Source organism: Choloepus didactylus, chromosome 15 (genome assembly GCF_015220235.1).
Source record: "Choloepus didactylus isolate mChoDid1 chromosome 15, mChoDid1.pri, whole genome shotgun sequence".
Taxonomy (NCBI): domain Eukaryota; kingdom Metazoa; phylum Chordata; class Mammalia; order Pilosa; family Megalonychidae; genus Choloepus; species Choloepus didactylus.
Window position 1 is genome coordinate 35,641,335 of NC_051321.1, and position 18,939 is coordinate 35,660,273.

Consider the following 18,939-nt stretch of genomic DNA (forward strand, 5'->3'; position numbering starts at 1 on the left):
TTCTACCCACTGCCAGTGATTTAACTCAGATCCACCTGGGTTCTTACCTTTGTTACTGCATCAGCTTCCTTATCAGTCTCAGCACCTCAATTCAGCCCTGCCTACTGCCCTTAGTCCTGTTTAAGCAAACAGCAAATTTAATCATGTCACAGTTATGGGAAAATCACTGAAGGCTCCACTTGAATGAGTTTGGCAAGAGGAATGGTAGTGATTCCCTTCCATAGCTTTTACATGATATGCATGCCTGCCCCACTACTCTTCCTCCCATTCCATAAAGTGGTTGGGAGTTTCAAAGAAGGGAAATGTATATGAGATCTTATTGTGAGATAGGTAGGCATTTGCATTTTTTAAAAGTTGCCCAGATGATTCAATCATTAGCAAGGATGTATTTTGTTGCCTAAAATTGTTCTGGATACTGGGGAGAAAAAAAGTGAAAAAAACAGGCCCTGGCCTCATGGAGTTCACAGCCTCTTGGGCAATGCTTCTTGGGGAAGTAATGGACACATGCTCAGCAGCTGTCTCCCAGCCCTAACCTATCCCCTCCCCCAACCTTTTCTATCGTGTGATAATGTTTCAGTCTGTTTCCATTACACAACCCCAGGGAATGTTAGGTCTGATGGAAAGGCCCTATCAGACCTTAAACCTGGAAACTCGGAGCAAGCAGCCTAAGGTGCTTATTAGGGCAGGAACTCGCAGTGGCAGGACCCCCTCCCTCCCTCTAAGTCATATAAATACCTCACTCAAACAACACAGATTTGTCGCTCCTCTCCAACACAAAGTGGAGCATGCGGAGCTGCCATCAACCGACCCTGACCAGAGCAGTTTGGTCTCCCTGGGAAACCAACCATGGCAGGATCTCTTCCCTTGCTCTGTTAGATGCTTTGTACTGTGTCATTTGCTGAAAGTTTCTGTCATGCCTGAGCCTGCATTCCCATGACGCCCCATGTAGAAACTCCATCCACAGATGCCGTACCAAAAAAACAAAAACAAAAATGCAATTACCAGCTGTGATAAGAACTATGCAGGAAAAGCAATTGGTCTCTTTCTCCTTCCCTCTGTCATCTGCCTCTGCCTAGGTTGAGATTCATCTTAGACTCCACTTCCTATCAAGCAAAGCTAGTCAGGAACTAATCTCTTCCCACTTCCTCCCACATACATCTAGACTTAGCAAATTGCTGTATTGTGCCTTTCTACTTCACCTTTGCATAAACTGCCCCCTCTATTTGGAAATCCTTCCCTTTCTCCCTTGATTAACCTCTACTCTGTCTAATTCTCCACTGTAGGACCAAGGCAAACCCAGTAGAGCACCAGTCACACGGAAGGATTTTCTGAGAATTAGGATGGTTCAGGCAACAACCCCCAGGTAACAAGAGGTGGGCTGAATAGGGGAACCAGAATCAGTGGGATACTGAATGTGGGCTACTGGGAACAGGATTATGAAAGCCAGTTTGGAGGTATACAGCCCTTAAAATGCAGATCAAGTATCACCTCCTCCAGGAAGTCTGCTGATCTCCCGTCCCCCCAGGATGAACTAGTATCCCTCTCCTGGGTACTCATTGCACCCAGGCTGATCTCTCTTCCGATGACATACCATAGCCAGCCTAGACCAGATTTGAAGAGCCAACTATTAGCTATTCAGGAATCTTGTCAGTTTTTAAACCATTTGTAGCTTTAAATCAGCATTTCAAGTATGTATATGACAGATATCAGCAAATGACAGAGGGTGTGGTTGTGTTGTTTCGTTTTGTTTTTTGAGAACCAGTTTACCGGCACTCCACTGCCTCTGTCATACTACTCACCTCTAAGTTGTATTGTGATGATCAGTCCCTCATTAAACGAATTCCTTTTAACAACTTCACTTAGCAAATATTTATTGATATTTGTAACTAGGGACTAATAAGGTGTTGAGAGGGTGTACAGTGGAGAGTAAACAAGGATATCCCTACTGCCATTGAGGTTATAATCTAGCAGATAAGACAGAAAATAAACAAAGTACTCTATACTTACAGATTGAACTGGAATGCTGTGTGATGGAACTTCCTGTCAATGAATGGCAGTGGAGGTAAAAATACCACAGGACACTACTTTAACAAGGTAGTCCAGGAAGGCCTCTCTGAGGGGGTGACCTTTCCACTGAGCACCGAAGGACAAGAAAAAGCCAGTCAAGGGGACAGCCAGGGAGAGAATGTTCCAGCCAAAGGGAGCAGCCTGCACAAAGAAAGAGCTCAGCTGATTAAGAGACAGAGTGGTCAGTTTTCCTGGGATGAAGAGAGTGTACGCTGAGTGATCCAGATGACAATGATGAACTAATCAGGGCCAGGTTTGCACAGCGTTGAGGCCATACTGAGTTCCCTGGAGTAAATTACAGCCACAGAAGGGTTTGCAAGGGGGTGACGTTACCTATGTTCCATTTTAATACTTGCTTTTGAATGGAAGACCAGAGAAGTGGGACCCTATATGTTGCAGTAGTCTAGATGAGAAATAGTGTGTCCTGAACCAACTTACTGGCAGTGGGGATGGAGAGCAGTAGGTGGATTTGACATACCGTTTGCAGATTGAGTCAACAGGACTTGTTAATAGATTGAATATGGGGGAGGATGGGCTGGTGAAAGAGAAAGGATTCAAAGGCAGAGACTGGTTATATTCATTCCCATATCCCCAAACCCTATTGTAGGGCCTGGCACATAATAGATGCTAAATAACTGAGCATTGCCTCTGTGGAGGACAGTTTGGTGGTTCCTCAGGAAGCTAAGTGTGGAGTTGCCTCGCAACCTGGCAATCCCGCTCCTTGGGATATACCCAGAGAATCTGAAAGCAGTGACAGGAACAGACTTTTCACACTGATGTTCATAGCAGCATTATTCACAGTTGCCAAAAGATGGAAACAACCCAAGTGTCCATCGACAGATGAAGGGATAAACAAGCTGTGGTATATGGATACGATGAAATACTGTTTGGCAGTACGAAGGAATGAAGTCCTGAAGCACATGACAACATGGATGAACCTTGAGGACACTATGTTAAGTGAAATAAGTCAGACAAAAAATGACAAATATTGTATGACCTCACTGATATGAACTAATTATAATATGTAAACTCATAGACATAAAATATAAAATACAGGTTACCAGGATATAGAATGAGGCTAAAGAATGGGGAGTAGTTGCTTAATATTGCAGAATGTTTAACTAGGTTGAACTTAAATGTTTGAAAATGTACAGAGGTGATGGTAGTACGTTATTGTGAGAATAATTAACAGTGCTGAATGGTGTGTGAATCTGGTGGGAAGGGGAAGTTTAGAGTCATGTATGTCACCAGAAGGAAAGTTGGAGGTTAAAGCATGGGAATGTATAAAACAGTGAATCTTGTGGTGGACAATGTCTGTGATTAACTGTAAAATTAGAAAAAAAGTTCTTTCATGAATTAGAACAAATGTATGACACTACTGCAGGGAGTTAATTATAGAGGGGTACATGGGGAAAATGTACCTATTGCAAACTATGGACTATAGCTAACAGTAATATTTTAATACTCTATCATCAGCAGTAACAAATGAACCACACCAATACTATGGGTCAATAATAGCAGGAGATAAGGGGTATGGGAGGATTTGGGTTTTATTTTTTATTTTTATTTCTTTTCTGGAATAATGAAAATGTCCTAAAATTGATCGTGGGGATGTATGCACAACTATGTGATGATACTGTGAGCCAGTGATTGTATACTTTGGATGTTTTGTATGGTGTATGAATATACCTCAATAAAATTGCATATTAAAAAAAAGCAGCCAAAAATTAAAAAAAAAAATTAAAAACCTGTATTGAATGAATGAACACTGTGACTGTTCTAGTGCTAAACTTGGTGCCTTATCACTGTCACATTGCTTTGTATAGGGCCTCTCCTAGCCCATGTAGTACCTTTGTGCAGATTAGAAAAAGGTGTCCCTTCCTCTGGGTGGATACAGCCCACCATCAGGGAGCACAGAGTGATAAGCAGAGCATGCACTACATTCCCGCCCCACTTATCCCTCAGCTGGCGCCCCCGAGCAGTGCACAGTCTGCACAACCACACACGGCAGCCCTGGCTTTACATCCCCGGGAGATGCTGTGTGGCATTATGCCCAGAATTCATGGGGGAGAACTTGAGGTCCAGGGGAAGGAAGCTGCTTGCTTGGGGTCATCAGAGCTGCTGCTATGTCTGAGATTCAAGCCTTTGCCCTTTGAATCCCTGTGGGCTCTTTAGCCTTGGAGCCACATTGTCTCTCCCAAATCACTCAGCCCATCAATAAAAAGCTAAATTCAAAATGGTGACTTTGCTTGCTTGAGTTTCTCATCTGTCTCAGTTACTATTGTTAGAGTATTTCACATTTACATAGTATCCAATATGTGCTCGGTGCCTTACAAAATACAATAAAAGAACATGAAACCAAAGGACCTTGATCTTTGTAAGCAGAATAAATAAGGAATGGCTGGTTCAAAGGGCCCTTAGCTTGGGGATAAAAATGAGCTGTATGTTACCTATTGGTTTAAGGTGATGCTGTAAAGCAATGCCAAAAAAAAAAGAATGGTCATATCCAAGCTGTTTTTGCCTTTGCATCCCCGGCCAGAAGGCTTCAGATATGTAGGCTAGGGAGCAGCTCAGGTGTGGGAATTAAGGACATAGGGAAGAGGGAAGAGAACATGGCCCTTTAGTAAGTAAGGGCTAATGTTTAGCAAGTGCTTAAAACTTACTAGAAGTCACATAGCCTTTTTACATGCCTGATCTCAGTCAATCTTCTTACAACTCTACCAGGTAGGATCTATTATTATCGTCTTACACTGGAGGCCGCTGAGGCACAGAGAGATTGATTAACCTCCCCGAGGCTGTGGCACTAATTAGTGGGGAATCTGAGATGTGAACCAAGAACGTCTGGCTTCAGAATCTGAGCTCTCAACTCCTATGTTACATCATCTCTAATACAGGTGGCATGTTTTAGCAGTGTGATCCTTTGGATTCCTGGGATAACCAAAATGAGGATATCAGACTCTCAGAGATTCCAAGGCTTTGATTCCATGCCTGCTTTGTAATTAGGGCATGGTCATCTTCAGCCTAGCTCCAAAAATGGACAGTTTGAACAAGGTATAAATAAGAGAAAAGAGGTATATGCAAGGTTATAAAGAGAAAAGCCCCTGATCCTGCTGGGGAAGTTTCACAATCGCCTGAGTTTTGATGTCCTCCCAATACGACACCATGATTACCCACGTGGCGTGAAAATGCTATCAAGAGAATGGGACTAAAGGGGCCTGCCTCTCAGAAATGGGGGCCCTCATTGCTCCCTCCTACCTTGAGGACTCTTTCCTTTGGTGATCTTCAGCCCAGAAGCACAGAAGGATGTGGATCTGAATGGGCTTTGGGGTCCTTGGATCCTTCCCTCCTGAACTGCATGAGTCAGTGGGCTTATGACAATTGCATGGGGCCTTGGGCATCAACTGGAGGAAAGGTTAAGACTTCTTAGGACAGCAGGAGGGCAGGGTGTCAACAGATAGCTCCCGTTGAATTCATGAGGAAAAGCAGGATAAAGAACTCTTACAAGCATCAATAACTCCTGACCCCAAAGCATCTGATGTTATTATCCAACCATGAGTGTACCAGCACCCCCTCCGCCACTACCACCCATGCACACACCCCTCAAAATCAGGTTTCCTGCACTGAGCCTGTTCTATCCACCTCTTGACCTCAAGGCTCACGTGGCTATGCTAACCGATGCCACGGTGCCCACTTGGAGGGGAGGGCTTGGCGATGTTCTGCCCTCAGTCACCCTGACTGTATCATCTGAAAACAGCCTGACTTCTTAGGAGCTCTAATTGCTAAAGAGTCCACTAACTTCTGCCACTAAGGGTCTCACGGCTCAGCAACTACTAAGCCAGCCAGGTATTTAGAGCTGGGCTTTTGGGTTCCCCCATGGCAGCACCTATGCCCTGATTTTTACATCCCTGACACCTGCCTTCGGATGGATAGCAGCAAGTCACACCTCTCACCCCAAGGTGCCACCAGGGGCCTGAACCAGAGGCTGAGCACCAAGCAGGAGCTAGAAAGCAAAGTGATATAGGTAAGGGAACAAGCAAGACCAGGATCCCAAAACTTCTACAATTTTAAAGCATACATCCTTCGGTCAGTTGCCTCATTTGCAAAATGGAGACCCGTTCAGACTATCTACCTCATCAGGTAATCATAGGGATTAAGTCATAAAATGGATGGAAAATGGTTAGATAAACTATAAAGGGCCAACAAGGAAAGGGGCGGGGGGCGCTGCTTGGATAAAAATGACACAAAGACTTGCTCATAAGGGACAGATGTAAGGAGCAAATAGATTTTGAAAATTGCACCACTAATTCTTTTTTCCCTTAGGAGAGCAATAGAGGCAAAGAGTGACCCTTCTTCAAAATTTCCTTCCCAGCACACATCCTTCCTTCCCAGACCCTTCCCCATGGCCCCCTTTACCCCTGCACTCATAAGGTCATGTCCTCCATCAACAACACTTAGCACAGTGCCTTGTATATATAGTAGAAACTTGCTAAGTGTTTGTTAAATATTTATGCTTTCTACTCAACACCAAAAAATCAAGATGAGAATTTGGCTGGACAAAGAATTAGGTTCTAAGGGAAACATTCGAATTGGTAGCCAAATCCCTCATCCAGGGCAGCCTGGCCCTAAATAAGCCCGCTTAATTCCAGAAAGTACAATGGTGGGCAGACAGAACTTCTTACTGTTCTCCAAACTTGCTATATTCTGTCACACCTCCCTTCCTTTGCACATGTGTCCCCTCTGCCTAGAATGCCCTTTGTCTCCCTCCTCCACCTCCATCAGGATCCAACTCATGTCACCTCCACAAAGCTTCCTTAGCTTCCTGGAATGGGTCACCAAGTCATAATTATCAATGCATGTCTCTATGCCACCAGAGTGAATGCTGTTGGGACCATACTTTGTTCATCATTAAGCACAGTGCATGGCACATGTGCCCCACACTTGTTTTATTAAATGAACTGGTCCTTTCTCTGGCCTTTTAGGCAGGGCTGGGAGTGTGAAGTCAGAGAAAATTCAAAGGAAATCAAGTAATCAACAACTATAGTTTACACTTTCATTCCTCAAGAATGATTTTGCAGACAAGACCCCAGCCAAATTCCTCTTCCTCCAGAAATAATCTTGCAAAGCATATGATGAACTGCCTCAAAGTAGGCAGAAGTTTGCAAAAGGTAATTCAGCTTAGTCTGCCACCCAATCCAGCCCCCCTACTCTGAGGCTGAATACCTGGAGACCTGGGTTTAAATCCTAGCACTATTAATCACTAGCTGTGCAACTTTAAGCAAGTTGCTTAATTGTTCTGTGCCTCGATTTTCTGATTCATAAAATAATAATAATAATAGTGGTGAGATCACAGAAGGTGGGCAAGGGTTACAAGAATTAAATGATACAATCTGTGTAAAGGACCCTGCACATGGCAAGTGCTCTATAAATGCTCAGACCCATTCTATTTAAAACTTCAGGAGGCTGGATTTGTTCCAGTATCATCCTGGGCAGGGAAGGGGGTGTTGGGGCCACTGTGGAGTTCTGTCTGGAGGCTCAGACAACTGGTGTCATTGACTTTTGATTCTAATCGGGATCCATCGCTCACCAGCCATGGCCCTAGACCAAGTAGCATATCTTCCAGAAGCCTCACATCCCCAGTAGGGCTAACAGTCCTGAGCTGTCTCACAAGGGGGTGCCAAAAAGATCAATTCATGTTAGCAAAGTGCTTTGGAAATGTAACATGCTAAATATTAATGGGTCTCTGTGAGTGTCGGGAAATGTGCAATCTGAACTCTGCTCAGGGCAAGCTGAAGGTGGAGAGAGCAATTCTGGGCAGCCCGATTGCCACATCCTTGGTCTAATTGGGAGGTGATGCTGATGAAGGAGGAGTGAGTGCAGTGAGCATCTGGGGGCTGGGCAGGGCTGTGGGATGGCAGCTCTGGAAGGAAGGATGTTCTGAGGAAGCACCTAATCCACAAGTAGAAATGTGGGGTGAGTTTGGGGCAAACCCAGAAAAGTCCTCAGGCCTTCTTTACAAAAAAGCGAACACAAGCTCATTGCTTCCTGTTCTGTCTCTCTCATTCCTCAATTCCAGAGGAGACACCACTGTGAGAATCTACCAGCCATCTGAGCTCTTGTTCTGCACTCAACCTCCCAAGCCTCATCGGTAGGTGATAAGCAGATAAATGTTTTTTTTTTAAATTCAGTTTTATTGAGATATATTCATATACCATACAATCATCCATGGTGTACAATCAACTGTTCACAGTATCATCTTATTGTTGTGCGTTCATCACCTCCATCTATTTTTGAAGTTTTCCTTACACCAGAAAGAATCAGAATAAGAATAAAAAATAAAAGTAAAAAAGAACACCCAAATCATCCCCCCATCCCACCCTATTTTTCATTTAGTTTTTGTCCCCATTTTTCTACTCATTCATCCATACACTGGACAAAGGGAGTGTGATCCACAGGGTTTTCACAATCACACTGTTACTCCTTGTAATCTACATTGTTATACAATCGTCTTCAAGAGTCAAGGCTACTGGGTTGGAGTTTGGTAGTTTCAGGTATTTATTTCCAGCTATTCCAATACATTAAAACCTAAAATGTGTTATCTATATAGTGGATAAGAATGTCCACCAGAGTGACCTCTCGACTCCATTTGAAATCTCTCAGCCACTGAAGCTTTATTTCATTTCATTTTGCATCCCCCTTTTGGTCAAGAAGATGTTCTCAGTCCACAGTGTTGGGTCCAAATTCATCCCAGGAGTCATATCCTGCGTTGCCAGGGAGATTTACTCCCCTGGGAGTCAGGTCCCACATAGCGGGGAGGGCAGTGAGATCACCTGCCAAGGTGGCTTAGTTAAAGAGAGGGGGCCACATCTGAGCAACAAAGAGGCACTCAGGGAGATACTCTTAGGTACAATTATAGGCAGGTTTAACCTCTCCCTTGCAGCAACAAGCTCTATAGGGGCTCAGCATATCAGGCCATCAGTCCTCAGTGTTTGTGAGAACATCAGCAACAATCCAGGCGAGGAAGTCCAACACCTCCACATTTTCCCCAGTTCCTCAGGGGGCACTGAATATGTATTTTTATTCTCTGCCCAAATTACTTTGGGATGTGTTGTTATTTCACTCTAACCTATACAGACCTACCATATCTCACTTCCTATTCAAAGTTCCATGTAATTTTGGTGTTTGAACAAACTGACTGTAGAAGTTATATTGTTTAGAAAATATAGATCCTGCACCAAATAAACATCTCCTCCCTTGGTCTCACATGGAAGTTGAAGTTTTAACACACAGTCAGTTTCAACCTTTACCCTTTGGCCTGATTTGCCCTAGTCTTAACCAGATCTGCTTCATTCATATCTCTAATTGAGGTCTGAGCTGTTTTTCAGCTTTTTTTTTTTTTCTTAACAGTTGCTGTATGCGTTAATACTGACACTCACATCTGCCGAGCTCTAGCTCTGAGTTTCAGGTGTCATACAGATATCCAATGTTCCAGACACCAATCAGGTTATACACAAAGGGATCAACATCTCAGAGCTTGGAGACAGCCATTACAATTCAGGAATAGATTTGACTGCTGTAAGAGCTTACAGTCTAGGGACCATTACAATAATCGTTTCCCTGTTAGGCTGTGCTCTAAGATTCAATTCTGAGTTTACACATTGTATTTAGTCCATATTGATGAGGCATTATAGTGTTTGCCTTTGTTTCTGGCATACTTCAGATAAATGTTTTTAACCTTAACCATAACTTTCAATCCAAAATCTTTACTGTGGCCAGACATCAGGGACTCTCTGCCCATGCCTTTGCTGAATAGCACCAGGGTAAGGGCTGCCTCAGGACACTGCCCAACTGTCACCTCTTCCAGGAAGCCTTCTTGGACCCAAACAGATGGAGCTGGGAGCTCCTCTCCAGGCTTCTGTAATGCTCTATGCTTGTTTATATATGTGCTCGTAGCAGGTGTCATCAGTGCTCGGCTCACATCCTCTGGCACTGTTTCCTTACACACTCATAGCTTTCTACTGCCTATGGCCAGACATTTGTTCTGCCAGAAGTGAGGGCAGGCCCCAAGGAGGGAGTTGATGGGAAAATACCCCAGATTCTCATCCTCAAATGAGACGACACCGAGGCAGCCTCTATACTATCTCCCAGAGGTCCCTACTTTAGTTTCCAGGCTGCTCAAACAAATACCATACAATGGGTTGGCTTAATAACAAGAATGTACTAGCTTAGGGTTTCAGAGGCTGGAAGGCTTACTTTCTTCTTGGGTCAGTATCCTCTGGCTGGGCAGCTATCTCTGGGGTTCCTTGGCTTTTTCTTCACATGGCAATACACATGGCAACATCTTCTCTCTCTTCTGGGTTCCTTTGACTTCCAGCTTCTGGATGCTCCCTGAGGCTGCTCTTTCTGTGTCCAACTTCCTTTGCTTGTAAGGACTTCAGCCATACTGGATTAAGAGCCCACTCTCACTGTACACCTTAACTAATAACATCTTCAAAGGTCCTATTTACAAATAGGTTTATACCCACAGGACCAGGGGTTGCCGTGAACATGCTTTTTGTGAGGGACATGATTCAATCCCCAACTGTCCCCGATGGGATTGAGCCCCATTTGCCCACCACAGGAACCTGCCCCCATATTGGTTTCCTTTCCTTCCCTGTTTAAGCTTCTCCTGTACTGGTACTTCCTGGGATTGCTGCCTGGCACTGCTTCTGGAATGCCTGACCTAAAACTCTGCACTGATGTCACACGTGAGAGTTTTCTGTTTGTGCCTCTCTTTCCCACTAGGTATGAGCTACTTATGGAAGAAGTCTGTATCTAATTCATCTTTTTATTCTCAAGGTTTTGCATCATGCCTGGAACATAAGTGCTCAGTAAATATTTGTTGAATGAATGAATGCATTGAGTAGAGCCAAAGGATGATACTATTAATAATATCTGTCACTTAATGAGCTCTTACGTACTGTTTTCCTTACTATTCTCAACATCATCCTGGGAACAAGGATTATGCCCCCAGGTTTAGTAGGAAAACAAATACCTGCAATAACTGAACTTTCCAGATGTGGTCAAAACTTGCTTGTGCACCCCAGCGATTCACTGTCACCCCAGCCTGGCTTCTCCCAGGACCTACAGTGTGTCCTGCAGCTCTGACCTCGGGGAAGTGATTACTCCGAGAGGACAGCAGCCTCTGTCACATATAACAGCAAGTGTGCCTTTCTCCGCTTGCCAACTCTTCAAGTCTCTTCCCTCTTTTCCGTTTTTTATATTTTTAAAAAGTAAAACTGGCTGGCTATTTTTCATGAATTTTCTGCAGTGTTGCCTTTTTTCCTGACTTTTTTACTTTCTTTGTGCTAAAAGAAAGGGAAGAACATGAATCTCTAAGAACAGTGTCCAAAAAAGCTGAAGCCAGAGAATGAGCCAGTACTCCAGGAAAAGCTAAAAGCAACCAAAGGGAAAGGACTGGGTGGTTATGTTTGGAGGAAAACATCAAGAAAAGGCTAAGCCCATTGTGTGTAGAAAGTGGGAAGGTGCATGTGACAGAAGCAAAGGTTAAACCATTTCATGTCTGGTTTTTCCTACCTTCCCCGTCTTTAAAATGGGGAAGCTAGAAATTGTATGATAATCAATATAAGAATGTACAGAATTCCAGAATAAGGAAGGCACCTAGGCAACTCACAGCGAGGTCACATCATGCAAATACAACTATTGGTATTTGGGGAAGTGGGAGGGTGGGGGACAGAGACAGAGAGAGAGAATGAGAGAGAGGGAGAGGGAGAGAGGGAGCACACGCAAGAGAGAGAGAAGGAGGGAGAGAACAATTGAGCAATTACAATTTAAATAGTCCAGCACATTCTGCGTGCCTTTCTACCCACTAAGCTGATGCCCTGGAATGCGCATGAGATAAGAAATAATAAAATAATTGATAATGTTGCTTGAAATACTTAATGCCAGGTGCTATTCTAAGAACCTCACATACATTAATGAATTTCATCTTCAATATAACCCTATGAGTCAAATGCTGTTATTATTCCACTTAATAGATGAAGAAACTGATGCACGTAGAGGTTAAGTAACTTGCCTATAGTCATATAGCAAGTAAGTGGAGGAACCAGGATTTGACACGAGACCTTCTGGCTCCAGCACCCATTCTCAGAACCACTCAGCTGCACCAGGGAACACGAAACTGCTGCTCTGTCAGTCAGTCTCAGCTCCCAGATACCTTCTATGGGGAAAGCATCTAATCAGGCTGAGAGTGATTCAGGTGTTCAGAGATCCATATTTTTATATCACAGAGCTCCTAATGCAAACAAACCAGTTCCTCAAGTATGCGACTAAAGAGCCAGTATCTCGTGATGCCAGGGATACTCAAGGAACATTCCGACTGTGCCACTTTGACCTTTCTAGGCTGACTTGAAAAGTCACCCTCGCACTAGATGCTCATCCTCCGTGTAGGTAGCTTGCCTGGGTCCCTGGGTCCATCTGGAACCCTTCCAGACTGCTGAAAGGACTTGCAGAGGTGATCTCAGTGCCACAGTCAAAATCTAAGAAATCATGGAAAGTAGGAAGTAACACAGAATTTCAAATGAGAAATTATTTGAGCTGATTTTCAAAAAGATTGAACTTGTTTCTAGAAACTATAGACAAGTAAACTGTTAATATCAATTGCTGCTGATTATTTTAGAATAGGTTTCAAGAAGATTCATCCATTCATTCATTCTACAAACAGGACTACATTTACTGGAAGATGGACAATTAATAAATAAATTAAAACATAATTTCAGGTAGTGGGGGAGACACAAGAAAGAGTGAACAAATGCTCTAGTCGAGGCATGGGTGGAAGACTGTAGAAGTACAGAAGAAAAGGTAGTTACTGCCGAGTTGAGAGGTCACTCTGGTGGACATTCTTATGCACTGTATAGATAACACCTCTAGGCTTTACTGTATAGTAAAATGGGGAAGCTAGAAATTGTATGATAATCAATATAAGAATGTACAGAATTCCAGAATTCTATTATTTGCTAGAAGTAAATACCTGAAACTACCAAACTCCAACCCAGCAGTCTGGACTCCTGAAGACAATTATATAATAATGTAGATTACAAGGGGTGACAGTGTGATTGTGAAGACCTTGTGGATCACACCCCCTTTATCTAGTGTATGGATGAGTAGAAAAATGGGGATAAAAACTAAAGGACAAATGGGGTGGGATGGGGGGATGATTTGGGTCTTCTTTTTTCACTTTTATTTTTTATTCTTGTTCTGGTTCTTTCTGATGTAAGGAAAATGTTCAGAGATAGATTGTGGTGATGAACTCATAACTATGTTATCATACTGTGGACAGTGGATTGTATATCATGGATGATTGTATGGTGTGTGAATGTATTTCAATAAAACTGAATTTAATTAAAAAAAAAAAGAATAAACCACAAAAAAAAAGTGATTCTGCAAATTATCAAAAAAAGTATTTCTAGAGTAAAAAAAAAAAAGATAGTTACTGCCAATGAAGAGAACAGAGATGACTTGTTCTCTTGTCTAGATCTTGTCTAGAAACCAAACCAGATCACATTACTTTCCTGCTCAAAGCCCTCCATGCTGTCCCATCACACTCAGAAATGAATCCCGAATGCTGAGAGGGGCCTGAAAGGTCCTGCTGGCCTGACGTCTGCCATGTCCCCCTTCAACAGGCACCCCACACTTCTCCACCCCAGCCACACTGACCTTCTTGCTATCCCTGGAGCCCAATGCCTCTTGTCCTTCCTCAGGATTTCCACACTGGGTGCTCCCTCCCAGAGCACTCTTCCCTCGGGCCCCTCTTGGCTCCTTCTCTCACATCATTCTGGTCGCTCCTCAATTGCCAGCCGTGGAGAGACCTAAAATCTTTACTTGTTATCCCCTTACCTTGTCTTATTATTGTAATGGCATTTATTGCTGCCTGAAACTAAGGGACACAAATCTGAACTTATTCATCTTTGTCCCTCTACTGTGATTGCCCCCATGGAGCACTCATGTCCACCCCACACCCACACACACACACACACACACACACACACAATGCCTTAGAATTGTGCTTAGCAATGAAATACTCAACTCTTTGAAAAATGAATAAGATTATGAGACAGGTTTCAAAGGAAAAGGAGAAACTTTTGAAAAGAGGGGTCAAAACCTAGATTGTCCTGCTTTCAAAAAAACAAAATGTCAGTTATAGGAGGTATTTAAACCCCCCAATCTTTTTTTTTTTAACTCAGCTTTATTGAGATAAATTCACATACCATACAATCGTCCATGGTGTACAATCAACTGTTCAAAGTACCATCATATAGTTGTGCACTCATCACCCCAGTCAACTTTGAACATCTTCCTTACACCCAACAGAATGAAAAAAGAATAAAAAACAAAAGTAAAAAAGAACACCCAAATCACCCCCCACCCTATTTTTCATTTAGTTTTTGTCCCCATTTTTCTACTCATCCATGCATACACTGGATAAAGGGAGTGTGAGTTGCAAGGTTTTCACAATCAAACCATCACACCGTGTAAGCTACGTAGTTATACAATTGTCTTCAAGAATCAAGGCAGTTCAACAGTTTCAGGTATTTCCTTCTAGCTATTCCAATACACTAACAGCTAGAAAGGGATATCTATATAGCACAGAAGAATGCCCTCCAGAGTGACCTCTAGACTCCATTTGAGATCTCTCAGCCACGCAAACTTTATTTTGTTTCATTTCACTTCTCCCTTTTGGTCAAGAAGATTTTCTTAATCCCACAATGCCAGGTCCAGGCTCATCCTCAGGAGTCATGTCCTGAGTTGCCAGGGAGATTTACACCCCTGGGAGTCATCTCCCATATAGGGAGGAGGGCAGTGAGTTCATCTGCTGAGTGGCAAGCCCCCAAACCTTTTTGCAAGGAATGCCATCGCCTGGCTATTTAATCATCCCATGTAGGATTGTGCCTTTAAGGATTTTGATGACTCTGAGCTTTTATATTCTAAGAATAGATTTTAAGTCATGGAAAACAATAGGAATTCATTCATGCAAGAGTTTGTTTGTACTCCTTGCAGCACTGAGTACATGCAAGAGTTTACACAATCCAGCCTGAAACATGTTCATACAAGAGTTGCATGATCCAGCCCAACACGTCATGGTCACACTTTCACCGATGTTCTCTCTGATTTGAAACCCCCTGACGTACCTCATCAAATGGGAGTACTCTTTTTCCATCTTTCAAGACTCTCCTTTGTGTTGGCATGTATTCTGAATTAGTAAGATCACAAATGAAGTTTTATGTATATTCTGGGCACCACAGTTTAAGAGGAGTGTAGACAAATTCAGACATGACCACAGGAGGCTAACCGAAGAGTGAGGGATTGCAAAACCAAATACTATAAGAATGTTTGGAAGCACTTAGGGGATTTCCTCTAGCGAAAGAAAGACTTCGGTGGAAAGCTGTGGGGTGGGAAGGCACGACAGTTATCTTCAAATATTGGAAGGGCTGTCTATGGAGTAGGAAGAGACTTACGTGCTTTCCAGAAAGCAGATGAGGATCAATGGGAAGAATTACAAAGAGGCAGATTTCTGTCCTTAAGGAAGAACCTTTTCAAAACCCAGCTCAGGCCTTTCCTGTGGTAGGAACATAATTCGTTATAATCAAATTGGAGGTTTAACAATTAGAACTCTTCAACAAAGAAATAGGCACAGAAAGCCTCTACAGAGGCTCTCCAGAAAGCCATATGAGGGAGTCCTGGTGGAGTGATGCTAAATAGTATTAGATAAGGAAAGACAAAAGCCTTCACATTGGGCACCAACCATGATCTTTTGGTAGGGGCTGCCTGAAACAATGGTGAGAAGAATTTTAAGGCTTCATCTGTGCTCAGCAGGCAAGAGTGTGGATACCAATGTGCAATGCAACCCCAATATCTAAGGACCCTTTCAACCCTTCAACTGTGTGTTCCTTTGTTGCTCTTTGCTTGAATATTGGGCCTTTGCTAGCCCAGGTACAGTTACTGGTATAAAATTCAATGAGGTATCTTTCAAAAGATATCTTTTCAAAAGGAAAGTCACCTTATTGCATTCCGCAAAATGAGCCTGGAGCCTCCATCTGTGGGCACCATTGTGGCTTTCAGATCTGCTCAGAGCCCTGGAGCAGCTGGCGTCAATTCTGTTTGCTTCCTTAGAAGGAACTGTATTGATCTACTGCACGTAAAACCTGCTCCTGGGTCACCCAGTTCCAACAAGCAATTCCCTTGTCTTTAGCAGCCATTTCAAAGTCCTGTAGACACTCTACTTTTATTTGGTTCAGCCCTAGCTAAAAGTCTACTTGTACTGGGTGCCACCAAGCAGGACCCAAGTCAATCAGTGTGACCGGCCTTTCCTGCATTCAAACAAAGCCACCCTGAATACCTACCACTTAGTGTCAGGAAAGCCATAGGGCACTTGGGCTGAGGCTGGCTTCTCTCCTTGGCTTGGTGTAGAAAACAGTAAATTAATTACCAAGACCAATATAAGAAAGCTGGTAACAACAACAACAAAAAAAGTTAAATCTGGATTGGGAGAGAGCAGGACAGGGAGGCTGAGCATGTGTAGTGGGGAAGGGAGGTGGTGGCGGCTGAGAGTACTTTGCTGGAATACACAGAGGAGCTGGGTCTTGAGCAATGAGTGAAGATATTTCCTGAATAATCAGTATCATGTTATGGTTTGGAAGCCACCTCTAATGACCTGACCAAGAGTTCCATAGATTGGTCAATAACATCTGAAGTCAGGGCCAGTGCTGGACAAATTGTGAGGCAGATAAAGTGAGGCATTTCCTTTCCTCCCAGATCATTCCTCTTATATACAGGTACTTCCTCAGTCCCAAGGAATTCCCATCCTCTAAGTCTGTCCTACCCCAGAAGAGGGGCCCCTGAGCCCCCTTCTAACTCTGGGTCCTGCTTGGGCCCGACCTCATCTGAATTCTGCTGAGCTCCACAACATTCAGGCCATCACCATCCAAACCGACCTTACCTTTGTGCCATTCTCCAGGACCCTGCACAAGCTTCTGAAGGGGGGCGGCTTACATGAGCTTTCGCCTGAGCATATCCAACTCTATGATCTCAACCAGGAAAGGCCAATTCATCCAACAAACTGATGTGCTGAATCGATGATAAAGTGTCCTGGTTTCCTAGGACTGTCCTAACAAAGCACCACAAACCGGGTAGCTTAACACTACAGAATTTTTTTGGCTCAGGGTTCTGGAGCTTAAAAGTCTGAAATCAAGTTGTCAGCAAGGGTGAACTCTCTGCAACCTGCAGGGGAGGTTCCTTCCTTGCCTCTTCCTAGCTTCTGGTGGTTTGCTGCAACCCTTGGCACACATTAGCTTGCAGCTGCAGCACTTCAATCTCTGCCACTGTCATCACATGGCATTTCCCCTGGGTCTGTGTGTCCAACTTTCCCTCTTCATATAAGAACACCAGTCATATTGGATTAGGCCAACCCTAATCTAGTTTGGCCTCATCTTAACTAATCATAACTTCAAAGACTCTATTTCCAAACAAGGTCACATCCATGGAACCAGGAGTTAGGATTTGAGCATAGCTTTATGGGGATAACACATTGCAACCCATAACAGTGGGGTAAACTGATACTTGTCTCAGTTAATACACTTACCAGGAACCTTCTGATTTCATTCCTGGAAGAGAAAGGTCAGTTAACAGAGGGAACATCAGGAACTGTGGCAGCCCATGACGTGAGAGGTTTCTGAGTACTCATTGGACTGGAAACTCTGTGAGGGAAAGTCCACGTCTGTTTTGGTCATTGCTTTAGCCCCAAGACCTCACCCTGGGCCTGGGACATAAGAGATATTCAAAAAATTTTTTTCTCTAACAACTGAGTGAATGAAAACTGAATGAGTAAATGAAGTAGACTGTTTTAAGCATAGGGTATCTTATGGGAAATTGTGTGTTATTGTCAATGTGGGCACTGAACAAGTTGGTATTGTCTGCCAGCACCCCTTCCTTTGGAGGAACTACCTCTCCCTCATTCCCTGGGGTCTGTGGGGCTGTCCGTCACTGTGTCCTTCTCAACTAACCACAGGGCCTGGCTGCGTGACCCAGGCTGAGCCAACAGTAGTACTACATCTCTTTGGACTCACTGACTGCTCCACATGTGGGCAGGGGACCCAAGGATTTGCAAATGGGCATGAAGATGGAAAGGGTCTCTCTCCCTTTTGGCTCCTAAACTAGCAGCTATCCTTCCCCCCAGCTGGAGAGATCAAGCCTGAGAATGAAGCCACACAGAGAAAGGCCCGGCCCGTAGCTGGAGACAAAGAGACAGCATCCTGACTTCAGCATTTTAATCCCTGGATACATCTGTACATAAAAGCCAGATCTACCCTAGATCTTCCCAATTAAGTGGGTCAATAATTCCTTTTTTTTCCTTAGGTGTGTTTGAATTGTGTTTATGGACCTTGCTACAAAGCATCCTGACTAATACAGTCTGTTCATTTCAGTTTGAGTGCTTTCCATGCCTGTTTCACCTTATGACATTGACTATTTTTAAGAGTCCACAAAATGTATTCTGTACATCTTTGTATGCAGTGCACCAAGACACAGCATAAAAATCTGGAGAGAAAGAATTAGAAAAGCCGGTGTTTGTCCTTAAGGGACATTCTAATGGAGGTGAGAGGTTGGGGGAAGGGGAGAATTCCATTTAACTAGCATTTTAAAATTATATGCTATGTGCCAGATGTTTTCACAAGTAATTGCAGTTAATCATCACCAACTCGGAAAGGAAGGTATTATTTTATCTACTTTACAGATAAAATCATGGCTCCAAGAGGTTAAACAACTCACCCAAGACCACCCAGCTATTAAGAGGTAGAACAAGTCTTAACTCAGGCCTGTGAC